Below are 12,940 nucleotides of genomic sequence, written 5' to 3'. Positions count from 1 at the left end.
ACCAGTTGCTTATTAAATATAAGCCCGACCCATAAACTGGATTAAATCAGGCCAGAAACCATTCCTAGTAGCATTGGAAGTTAAACTGAGAAATTGACATGTGGATTTAAGGATCAAGATAAAAGAGCAACACAAAGTTAAATTATATATTTAATCACCTTAAATTAAGGTTATACTAGACAGTACACTACATACACGATGGTTTATATCTGGTTGTATGGTTACACATATACAATGGTCAGATATGCAAATACAGATAGAAGTAGAACAAAAGATATAAACAGAATATATGTCAATTACCAGGTGATGTTAGATCATGTGTGTGTTGAGCCACAGTGGGTATGGGCTGCCAGCTGTCTTCTTGGTCATTTCTCAGCACGTTACTCGAAGTGGCCCCCCACTTCCGAAGTGGACTGCATGCATAAGAGAGGGACCACATGACCGTACATTAGCCTTTATCCCCTTTGAGTCAATCCCCTCCGGCCCTCGGGGCTGAACCTAAATCCCCTCCCCTTGCCTCTGCAAATGCAAACTACAAAACTTATGAAAGATCATAACTCCTTTCTGGACAGTTCTAGGTATGTGGTTCTGGTGTCATCAGATTCAGTCAGTCCCCTGCAATGCATTAAGAACAAACAGATAGCTTTCCTATCTGGTTTTTATTGGCTGTTCTATGTATCTCCATACCCCTGAGTGCTAGAAGGGGTCAAGATCAAGCCAGCCCCTTGCCATGCCCTGGGGATCTCGGAAATGTAACCGGTGTGTGGCCAGGATATATGGTAAGTCCATATTCTCCTTAGGAAATCATAGATGACTCAACAAAGCAGTTAGATGGCATGGTTTGGATCCACATGGCAAGCAAGCCTTTCGTTCTGCTCTGAGCCAACTCTGAGGTGTGAGATCTGTCATTCATTGCCGTTGAGGCTTGATTCCCCTGCAGAACCAGCTGCACACTGAAGGGGGTTTTTATAAACCCATGCCTGATAGGATACAAATGATTGGTATGAAATGATATCTACTATATTCTTCGCAGGGTCACGTCAAGATATAGATCAAGCTGTGAAATGAATGAGCTGGTGCAAAGAGTCAAAGCATTACCACCAGTGAGCAACTGATAACCACCCAAGAATGACAGGAGAAAGAAAAGTCACCAAGAGCGTGACAAATGGCAAAACCCAAGAGGGCTTAGGCTGAAATATCTGTAAATTATAAGAGAGTGATTTGCCACCAAAAGTGTTCAGAAAGGAAATCTGCTATACAGGAAAGACCAGAGGACTTATGTCAAGGACTAAGAGAGACCAGCTAGGGCTAAGTTTTTTTGTAAGGCCTCTTTCACACTTCCGTTTTTTACAATCAGTCACAATCCGTCAAAATGTTGAAAAGACGGATCCTGTGCAGATTGTAAAAAACGGATGCACTGGGTCCATTTTTTTGACAGATCCGTCGAGGCTATGTGCACACTTTGTGTATGCATGTTCACCACGTTTTTTGCTGCGAAAACGCATACACAACACAACCCAAGTTAAAAATGATAAAAAAAAATTAAAAAATTGTGATATTCTTACCTTCCGGCATCCCCCGCAGCCTTCCCGAAGCTGCCGGTAGCTCCCGTTCCCAGTAATGCCTTGTGAGACAATGACCTGTGATGACGTAGCGGTCTCACGACGTTGGGTCATTTCGCAAGGTATTACTGGGAACGGGGGACGTCAGAAGGTAAGAATATCACAATTTTTTATTTTTTTTATTATCTTTAACCTATCTTTTTACTACTGATGCTGCATAGGCAGGGCATAGGGGCATAGGCTTCCATTATAGCCAACGATGGACAGCGCAGGATCCGTCGCTGAGCAATTTTCCGACGTACAGAAAAAACGTTCCTCTGTGCGTTGTCTCTGCCTGACGGACAGCAATTTAAGATGGATCCAGCGCACGATGGATGAAACGGAAGGCCAGTGGCGTAGGAAGGGGAGTGCGGGGGCGGCTGGCGCTGCAGGAGGAGGAAGAAAGAAAAAAAAAGAAAAAAAAAAAAAGACGCGGGCCCTTTAAATTTTCGGGCGGCGCCGTCCGCCGCCAAGACCAGGCTCCCCCCACCCCCAGCCCCCCGGCCCCCCGGCCCCCGCTCTAATACTCACCTCTCCTGGTTCCTGCGGCAGCTGCAGCGTCTTCAGCGCCCTCTGACTCTGCAATGTCTCAGGACAGAGGGCGCAATGACGTCATCACTGTGCGCGCCGCTCAGCCTCTCTGTCCTGAGCGTTGCAGAGCCGGAGAGACGCTGACTGGCTGCACCGGACCTGCGCTAGGAACGGGAGAGGTGAGGATTTTACTTTTTTTTTCTTTATGTCTGACTCTGTCTGGGGGCAATGCTGGACACACTGGGGCAATACTGGAGACCATGGGGCAGATTGCTGGACACACGGGGCAATACTGGAGACCATGGGGCAGATTGCTGGACACACTGGGGCAATACTGGAGACCATGGGGCAGAATGCTGGACACACTGGGGCAATACTGGAGACCATGGGGCAGAATGCTGGACACACTGGGGCAATACGGGAGACCATGGGGCAGAATGCTGGACACACTGGGGCAATACAGGAGACCATGGGGCAGATTTCTGGACACATTGAGGCAATGCTGGAGACCCTGGGGCAGACTTCTGGACACACTGGGGCAGATTTCTGGACATACTGGGGCAATGCTGGAGACCCTGGGGCAGATTTCTGGACACTGGGGCAGATTGCTGGACACTGGGGCAGATTGCTGTGCACGCTGGGGCAGATTGCTGTGCACGCTGGGGCAGATTGCTGTGCACCCTGGGGCAGATTGCTGTGCACACTGGGGCAGATTGCTGTGCACACTGGGGCAGATTGCTGTTCACACTGGGGCAGATTGCTGTGCACACTGGGGCAGATTGCTGTGCACACTGGGGCAGATTGCTGTGCACACTGGGGGCAATGCTGGACACACTGGGGGCAATGCTGGAGACCCTGGGGCAGAATGCTGGACACACTGGGGCAATACTGGAGACCATGGGGCAGAATGCTGGACACACTGGGGCAATACTGGAGACCATGGGGCAGAATGCTGGACACACTGGGGCAATACAGGAGACCATGGGGTAGATTTCTGGACACATTGAGGCAATGCTGGAGACCCTGGGGCAGACTTCTGGACACACTGGGGCAGATTTCTGGACATACTGGGGCAATGCTGGAGACCCTGGGGCAGATTTCTGGACACTGGGGCAGATTGCTGGACACTGGGGCAGATTGCTGTGCACGCTGGGGCAGATTGCTGTGCACGCTGGGGCAGATTGCTGTGCACGCTGGGGCAGATTGCTGTGCACACTGGGGCAGATTGCTGTTCACACTGGGGCAGATTGCTGTGCACACTGGGGCAGATTGATGTGCACACTGGGGCAGATTGCTGTGCACACTGGGGGCAATACTGGACACACTGGGGGCAATGCTGGAGACCCTGGGGCAGATTTCTGGACACACTGGGGCAATGCTGGGCACTGGGGCAGATTGCTGGACACACTGGGACAATGCTGGACACTGGGGCAGATTGCAGGACACACTGGGGGCAATGCTGGGCACACTGGGGCAATACTGGAGACCCTGGGGCAGATTTCTGGACACATTGAGGCAATGCTGGACACTGGGGCAGATTGCTGGACACACTGGGGATAATATGCTGGACACACTGGGGCAATGCTGGACAACATGGGGGTAATATGCTGGACACACTGGGGCAGATTGCTGGACACACTGGGGGCAGGACTTGAGGCATGGGCAGAATGTAGATACGGGGCATGATTGGAGACACGAGGCAGGATTGGATCATGGGGCAGGATTGGATCATGGGGCAGGACGGATACGATGGAGGCTGGTGGGGCAGGATGGGGAGATCATATGGGGTAGAATGGATACTCATGAGGGCAGGATGCGAGAACATATGGCTGGAGCCAGGAATGAGATAAACGGGGCCAGGGTGGGGAATAGTATTACCATAGGGGCTAATTAAGGGATATTATTACTGCAGTGTGTATTTATTTTATTTTTTGAGTATACTGTTTTAAATGGGGGGGCGGTCCTGTTACTGTGCAGAGTGACACTATATCACCTTTTTTTCTTCATGTGGTGTAATGTAGAAGCTGTGAAAAATTAAGTAATGTGTTCTGCAAGCGGAGCTCGAGATAACTGTGTTATTTCCTGCAGAAACGAGTCCTGGCTGGAAGGAATGATGGTGGTCTGTGCTGGATGAAAGATGAAGGACTTCACCTAGAGACGTCACTGATGAGTCAGTGTTACCTATACACTGACACTATACACTGTATACTATATACAGCGGTCCTGTGTACAATGTCACCAGTGATCACTGTATTATCTATACATTATATACAGAGTTCCTGTGTATAATACCACCAGTGATCTCTGTATTACCTCTACACAGACACTGCATACTAAGTATCGATCTCCTGTGAATACTGGCACTTATGGTGATAGTATTGTGTTTTTTTTTTATTACTGATCAGTAGTGTTGAGCATTCCGATACCGCAAGTATCGGGTATCGGCCGATATTTGCGGTATCGGAATTCCGATACCGAATTCCGATACTTCCCGCGTATCGGATACCGGAATCGGAAGTTCCCAGAATTCAAACTGAACGCAGCAGCCAATGAGGAATGAATGGAAGTGTGGGCACATCCTGTTTAGCATGGTGGGCATGTAAGTACTGGCAAGGCTGTGATTGGCTGCTGAAATGATGTCACTCTGCACTATAAAAAACGCTGCCGCCATTTTGCGCTCACTCTGCTGTGATTTCAGTTAGGGACAGGACGCTGTGTTCTAACTGAGGGCCAGTTGAGATAGCTAATTGCTTTATTTTCCTTTCCCAAGGCTAATTTAGCAAAACGCTGTGTGTTCTTCACTGTTCACCTTGCTCTTGCCTTGCAGCGCTGTTTTAACAGCGTTCTGCAAGGTCTCTGTGTGTGTGTGTGTGTGTGTGTGTGTGCAGCTCACTCTGTAGTCTGTGTGCAGCCATATACCCGGTTGTATTCAGCTCAGGGGGGGTTCACACTGCCTCACACAGTTGTCCTTTTTTGCTCATAGTGCAGCCTGCTGCACATTTTTTCTCAAATTTCCTATTAGTGTCTTTCCACCCGTCTCCAGCTAAATTGTGGAAAAACACTACATAGGATAACCTAGAGGGGGGTTTTTGGGCCTTGCAGCGCCGTTTACGGCTGTCTGCACGGTCTCCGTGTGAGCCCAGCTCGCCCTGTAGTCTGTGTGCAGCCATAGCCGGTTGGATTCAGCTCAGGGTTCGTTACTGCCTCATACCTTGAAAAAAATTTCCCTTTTTTTCAAATAGTGCAGCCTGTTTAAAATTTAAAAAAAAAATTTCCTATTAGTGTCTTTCCACCCGTCTCCAGCTAAATAGTGGAAAAACACTACATAGGATAACCTAGAGGAGGGTTTTTGGGCCTTGCAGCGCCGTTTACGGCTGTCTGCACGGTCCCCGTGTGAGTTAAACTTGCTCTGTAGTCCGATCTGCAGAAAAAAAAAAAGGAAAGTTCACCAAACACAACTTAACACTTGTGTAGGCCACATTTGAAAAATAATAAAGTTTAGTCCACACTTTACAACATTAGTGTTTCTTACACCTGTTAGGAGGAGCATTTCAGGAATAAGCACACTAAGGCCTTAGTACTTTTCTGCTTATCTTTATCTGTCAACCAAGATGAAGAGGGCAGGGAGTAAGGCACGTGGGCGTGGGCGCGGAGCAGGGAGAGGAGCAGGGAGAGGACGTGGTGATTCTGTGCCTGCTGCGGGCACCGGTGACTCGTCGTCACTCAGTTTCAGCAGGGAACAGTCCTTCATGCGCAGCTTTGTCGGAGAGCGCCGTGCACCGCTGCTGCGTGAAGACCAAATTGAAGCCGTTGTTGGGTGGATGGCAGCTAACGCCTCGGCATCGACTTCAGTTAGTGCCACATCCTCTCAGGCACAGAGCACTGGAGAGCAGCCATCTGTCTCTTCACCACCTGCCAAATTGGCCAGGCAGTCAGAGAGCCCAGGACAGGAGCCGTCTCTACTTCTGTTCTCTGAATCTCTTGGCTTGGAAACAGGGGGCCAGCCAAGCAGCATTGGAGAAATGGAAGAAGAGGCAGTGTGCAGTGATGCCCAACAGCTTTGTCTCTCTAACTCTGAAGAGGCGGGTGGGCCAGTGCCTCCGGTGACCACAGCGCAGTACGCATCTGATGATGAAACTCAGGTGCCGCTTTCTGGTGCGTACTGTGCTGCCGAGACTACCCAGGAGGAGCAGTTGGTGGCAGAGGGTAGTGGAGATGATGAGGTCGTTGACCCATCGTGGCGTGAGGAACAGGAAGGTGGTGGGAGCAGCTCTGAGGAAGAGATTCCCCTTACGGGTCAAAGAGGGAGAGGGAGGGGGAAGACTGCGGAGCCTGTAGCCTCCACTTTGGCACCCGTTAGGAGCCTGTCTCTTTCCAAAGCCAAAAAGGGCGCTCCCAAGACTTGCAGTGCCTGGTCCTTTTTTGACACAGTTGCAGATGACATTTGTTTTGTCAAATGCAAGCTGTGTCATCAGAAAGTAAAAAGAGGGAAAAATGTCCGCAACCTCAATACCACAAATATGTGGAAACATGTGCGGACCAGGCACGCGGTGGAGTTACAGAAACACACTGAAGATGTAGGCCAACCAACAGCGGCAGCTACCACCTCTTCAGCTCGTGTTGCCTCTTCCTCCAGCTCACGCACAGCTGGTTTGGCTTCCTCCCAGGATCGCCATGGAAGAACCTCTGGCACTGTTGTCCAGAGACCTTGTGTAATTCCACCCACAGCACCACCTTCCCAGTCATCCTCACACTCCCAGTCTACTCTACAGCCATCGGTAGTACAGGCATGGGAGAAAAGGCGGGCATTCTCGGCCAACCACCCCCGAGCACAGGCTCTGAATGCAGGCATTGCCAAACTGTTGTCCCTGGAAATGCTCTCGTTCAGGCTGGTGGAGACTGACAGCTTCCGTGACTTGATGGCATTGGCAGTCCCACAGTACAAGGTGCCCAGCCGCTTTTACTTCAGCAGGCAAGCTGTCCCTGCCCTGCACAGGCATGTTGAGGGAAACATAAAACATGCGCTACTGAACGCCGTCAGTAGCAAGGTCCACCTCACCACCGATGCGTGGACCAGTCAGCATGGACAGGGGCGATACGTTTCCCTCACTGCCCATTGGGTTAATGTTGTTGAGCCAGGTACAGATCGTGCGAGTGGCGCAGGACGTGTCCTGCCCACTCCAAGGATTGCAGGAATCCAGTCTGTATGCATTGACTCCTCCTCTTACACAAGTTCCTCAGAATCATCTCTGCAGGATCCGTCACAGTCCACCTCCACATGGACCCGTGAACGTTTACCTATGACCGACATGAGCACAGCCATGGCCAAACGTCAGCAGGCCATCTTGAAACTAGTTTCATTGGGGAATCGAAGCCACACAGCGCAGGAGCTCTGGAATGCCATCAAGCAGGAGAGCGATGTGTGGTTACTGCCAGCGAATCTCCAGCCAGGCATGGTAGTGTGTGACAATGGCCGAAATCTGGTGGCAGCTTTGGCCCTTGGCAACCTCACTCACATCCCATGTCTGGCACATGTGCTCAATTTGGTTGTGCAGAGTTTTCTGAGGGACTATCCGGATCTTGATGCCCTGCTGCACAAGGTCCGCCTAGAGTGTGCTCACTTGCGGCGTTCCAGCTTGGCAAGATCCCGCATTGCTGCTCTGCAGCGCCGATTCCGCCTTCCGGAACACCGCATCATATGTGACCTACCTACCCGGTGGAATTCCACGTTACATATGTTGACGCGGTTGAGTGAGCAGCAGCAAGCAGTTATGGAGTACCAGCTGCATCAGGAGCAAAGAAGTCGCAGTCAGCGCCGATCAGACTTAACAACCACAGAGTGGGCCACTATGAAGGACGTCTGCCAGGTTTTGCGTCCTTTTGATTATTCCACGCGGATGGCAAGTGCAGATGATGCACTAGTCAGCATGACTGTCCCCCTTATCTGCCTGCTTCAGCAAACTTTGCAAGGGTTAAGGGATGATGTTGTGGAAGAGGTGGAGGATGAGGAGTCACCTTTTCCATCAGCTTCTGGAGAGTCAGCGCCACGTGGTTCCTCACAAAGGGGTACGCAGGGGCCAATTTGTGAGGAGGATGAGGAGGAGTCAATGGAGGAGGAAGAGCTCCGTCCAGAGGAGGGAGCGACACAATTGTCCAGTGGTCAGTGTGTACAGCGAGGGTGGGGTGATGACGAGCGGGCAGAGATCATGTCTCAAGCAGGGGACAGCGTTTCTGGGCCAGTTGGCAGTCTGCAGCACATGGTGGATTTCATGCTGCAATGCCTGAGAAACAACCGCCGCATCGACCACATTCTCAACATGCCTGATTATTGGGTGTTCACCCTCCTCGATCCTCGCTACCGGGACAACGTCCAAAACCTCATCCCAGTGTTGACCCGGGAGCGTAAATTGCGGGAGTTCCACGACACACTGGTGAATTCCATCATCTTCTCCAGTCCAACTGAGAGGAGTGCTGCTAGTGCTTTACAAAGCAGCTCAGTGCGTCGAGGCAGTGGGGGAGGCTCTGCCCAAAGAGGGAGCAGAAGCAGTGCCTCTGCCCAAGGCAAGCCCAGTATGGCACAACTCTGGCACACTTTTGTGTGCCCGCCCCAAATGTCTACACCATCAACGGCAGCTCCAGTCAGCAGGAGGCAACGGTTCCGTCAGATGGTGACAGACTACATGGCTTGCCCTCTTACTGTACTCCCAGACGGCTCTTCCCCGTTCAAGTTTTGGGTCTCTAAGCTGGATACATGGCCAGAGCTAAGCCAGTATGCATTGGAGGTGCTGGCTTGCCCTGCGGCTAGTGTCTTATCGGAACGTGTCTTTAGTGCAGCAGGTGGTGTACTAACAGACCGTCGCATGCGACTATCCTCCGATAACGTTGACCGGCTTACTTTCCTGAAAATGAACCAGGCCTAGATCTCGCAGGAATTTGCCACTCCTCTGCCTGATTAAGTAATTGGGTGTCATCCAGGTCTCCTGCTGTGTTCATCTTTCTACCACCTGAACTGCTATTCCTGGGCTCCAACACCACCAGTTGCGGCTCAGAAGTGCAGGCTGCACAGTAAAAACATACGACCCAGTGTTATTGGGTTTCAGTAACGTCTGCTGATCCCCAGCTGTGTAGCCGGCAATGTGTCCTGCGACCGCCACGCTGGCACAACAACCTAAATGTAAGGGAACCTGTCCCCCCTCCCCGTCGTTTGTTACTGAAAGAGCCATCTTGTGCAGCAGTAATGCTGCACAAGGAAAAGGTAGCTCTTTTATTTTAGCTCCTTGCACACGCAGAACTTAACACTTATAAAATGTGTTCACTGATACCGTTATACCGTCCCGGAGCTGGGACTTTCCTTCGTAATGTGACGCAGCACAGCCGTCATTCCTACCCCTTGGTGCCATGCGCTGCCTCCTCAGCGTTGTTTTAAGCTGTCACGGAGCCTGCGCTGTTCTGTTATCCCTTGGCCATGCCCTATTTGCGCTGCCTGTCTTCTGACATAATTTGGTGTCAGGCTGGCTGCGCCTGTGCGGCCGCGCTGCCCGAGATCCCGCCTCGCAGTGTCTTCTGATTGAATCACACTGCGGGCCTTGGATCCATGGGCATGCGCAGTGCATATCTTCCCCTCGGGCTCTCGCTCATCTCCCTCCGCCTTCTTTAGACTGTGCGCCGTCAGCTGATCCCTAATAGCATGCCACGGCCATGACACCGCACAGTCTGAAGAAGAGAGAAGGAGGGGAGTGAGAGTCGAGGATATGCACTGTGCATGCCCATGGATCCAAGGCTCGCAGTGGGATTACGTTAGACGACACTGAGAGGTGGGATCTGGAGCAGCGTGGACGCACAGGCACTGACAGCCTGACACCAAATTATGTCAGAAGACAGGCAGCGCTAATTGGGCATGGCCAAGGGATAACAGAACAGCGCAGGCTCCGTGACAGCTTAAAACAACGCTGAGGAGGCAGCGTACGGCACCAAGGGAATAGGAATGACAGCTGTGCTGTGTCCCATTACGAAGGAAATTCGCACCTCCGGGACGGTTTTACGGTATAAGGGGACACATTTTTAGTGTTTACTTCTGTGTTTGCAAGGAGCATAATTAAAAGAGCAACCTTTTCCTTTTGCATCCTTAGTGCTGCACAAGATGGCTCTTTCAGCTACAAACGTCTTGGGGGGGTTAAAGGTTCCCTTTCAACTTGCTCCAATTAGGCTTCGGCCTACACTCTGTTCCTCTGCTCCTCCTGCTGTCCCTGGGCTCTAACACCGCCAGTTGGTGCCTGGAAGTGCTGTCTGCACAGTCAACAGTCGCTCCTCTGTTATTGGGATTCAGTAACGTCAGCTGATCCCCAGCTGTGTGTGCGGCAATACCTCCAATCTGCTCCTCCTGCTGTCCCTGGGCTCTAACACCGCCAGTTGGTGCCTGGAAGTGCTGTCTGCACAGTCAACAGTCGCTCCTCTGTTATTGGGGTTCAGTAACGTCAGCTGATCCCCAGCTGTGTGTGCGGCAATACCTCCAATCTGCTCCTCCTGCTGTCCCTGGGCTCTAACACCGCCAGTTGGTGCCTGGAAGAGGTCGCTCTTGAAATTATGCTCCTTGCAAACGCTGAACTACACACTCATGTAATGTGTCCCCTCACACCGTCCAACCGTCCCGGAGGTGGGACTTTCCTTTGTAATGTGACGCAGCACAGCCGTCATTGCTACCCCTTTGGCACCGTGCGCTGCCTCCTTAGCGCTGTTTGATTCCGTCATGGACCCTGCGCTGTTATGTTATCCCTTGGCCATGCACAGTTTGCGCTGCCCGTCCTCTGACATCATTTGTTGTCGTCCTGGCTGTGCCTGTGCGTCCACGCTGCCCGAAATCCCACCTCGCAGTGTCGTCTAATGTGATCCCACAGTGGGCCTTGTATCCATGGCCATGCGCAGTGCATATACTAGCCTCTCACTGCCCTTCTTCACGCTTCTTCAGACTAGGCGGCGTCAGCTGATCCCTAATAGCATGCCACGGCCGTGGGCGATGATATTCACTGCGCATGCCCATGGGTCCCTGGGCCGCAGTGGGATTACATTAGATGACACTGCGAGGTTGGATCTTGGGCAGCTTGGACGCACAGGCACTGCCAGCCTGACATCTAAATGATGTCAGAAGACGGGCACCGCTAACTGTGCATGGCCAAGGGATAACATTACAGCGCGGGCTCTGCGACAGAACCAAACAACGTTGAGGAGGTGGCGCACGGCACCAAGGGGGTTGGAATGACGGCTGTGCTGTGTCACATTACAAAGGAAAGTCCCACTTCCGGGACGGTGTGAGGGGATACATTATATGAGTGTGTACTTCAGCGTTTGCAAGGAGCATAATTTTAGGAGCCACCATTTTCTATGTGCAGTATTACTGCTGTACAAGATGGCTCTTTCAGCAACAAATGTCTGGGGGGGGGGGTTAAAGGTTCCCTTTCAACTTGCTCCACTGCAGGCTTCGGCCTACACTCTGCTCCTCTTTGATTCCCTGGGTTTCAACACTGTCAGTTGCCACCTGGAAGTGTTGTCTACACAGAAAAAACACTAGCTGCTATGTCAGTGGGGTTCAGCACCGCCAGCTGTTCCCCTGCTGTGTAGTCGGCAACGTGTCCAGCACAAGCCACGCTGGCACAACAGAACAAAAGCTGCCACCAGTGCAGGCTTCGGCCTACACTCTGCTCCTCTCCTCCTGCTGCTGCCCCTGGGCTAAAACACTGCTAGTTTTGACCCGGAAGTGCTAGCTGCACAGAGAAAAACAACAGCCAATGTGTTAGTGGGGTTCAGCACCGCCAGCTGTTCCCCTGCTGTGTAGCCGGCAACGTGACCTGCAAACACCACGCAGGCACATGAACTGAAATTAAAGGGACCCTGCCACCCACCCCAAGGTGTTTCTATGTATAACAGCTACCTTGTACAGCAGTAATGCTGCATTTGTACAAGGTGGCTGACTTTTTATCCTTGCCAACGTGGAACTCAACACGTACAAAATGTGTCTCATTGAGACCATTCCACTGTCCCTGAGGTGTGACTTTCCTTTCTAATGACACGCACCACCCCCCTTGGTAGCGCTGCCCGTCTTCTGACATCATTGTTTGGCTGCCTGTGCCTGGGCGTCCGCCCTGCCCGACACAACCCCCCTCGTTGTCTCATATATTTCGGCTGTGAGGGTGTGATTGATGGGCATGTGCAGTGCATTGTTATGGCTGGCAATCAGGCAACACAGCGTGCAGTAATCAGCGCACATACAGAGATCTGGCAATAACCAAAAACAATAGGACGAGCTCTGAGACGTGGAATCTCTGTAGACTGCAGTACCTGATCTATCCTCACACAACTATAAAGCAGCAGTGGATTGCGCCTAACAACTACCTATGCAACTCGGCACTGCCTGAGGAGCTGACTAGCCTGAAGATAGAAATACAAGCCTGACTTACCTCAGAGAAATACCCCAAAGGAATAGGCAGCCCCCCACATATAATGACTGTTAGCAAGATGAAAAGACAAACGTAGGAATGAAATAGATTCAGCAAAGTGAGGCCCGATATTCTAGACAGAGCGAGGATAGCAAAGAGAACTATGCAGTCTACAAAAAACCCTAAAACGAAAACCACGCAAAGGGGCAAAAAGACCCACCGTGCCGAACTAACAGCACGGCGGTGCACCCCTCTGCTTCTCAGAGCTTCCAGCAAAAGACAATAGCAAGCTGGACAGAAAAAACAGAAAACAAACTAGAAGCACTTATCTAGCAGAGCAGCAGGCCCAAGGAAAGATGCAGTAGCTCAGATCCAACA

This window comes from Ranitomeya imitator, chromosome 2 (assembly GCF_032444005.1).
Source record: "Ranitomeya imitator isolate aRanImi1 chromosome 2, aRanImi1.pri, whole genome shotgun sequence".
Classification (NCBI taxonomy): Eukaryota; Metazoa; Chordata; class Amphibia; order Anura; family Dendrobatidae; genus Ranitomeya; species Ranitomeya imitator.
Note: the sequence above shows the minus strand (reverse complement) of the source record.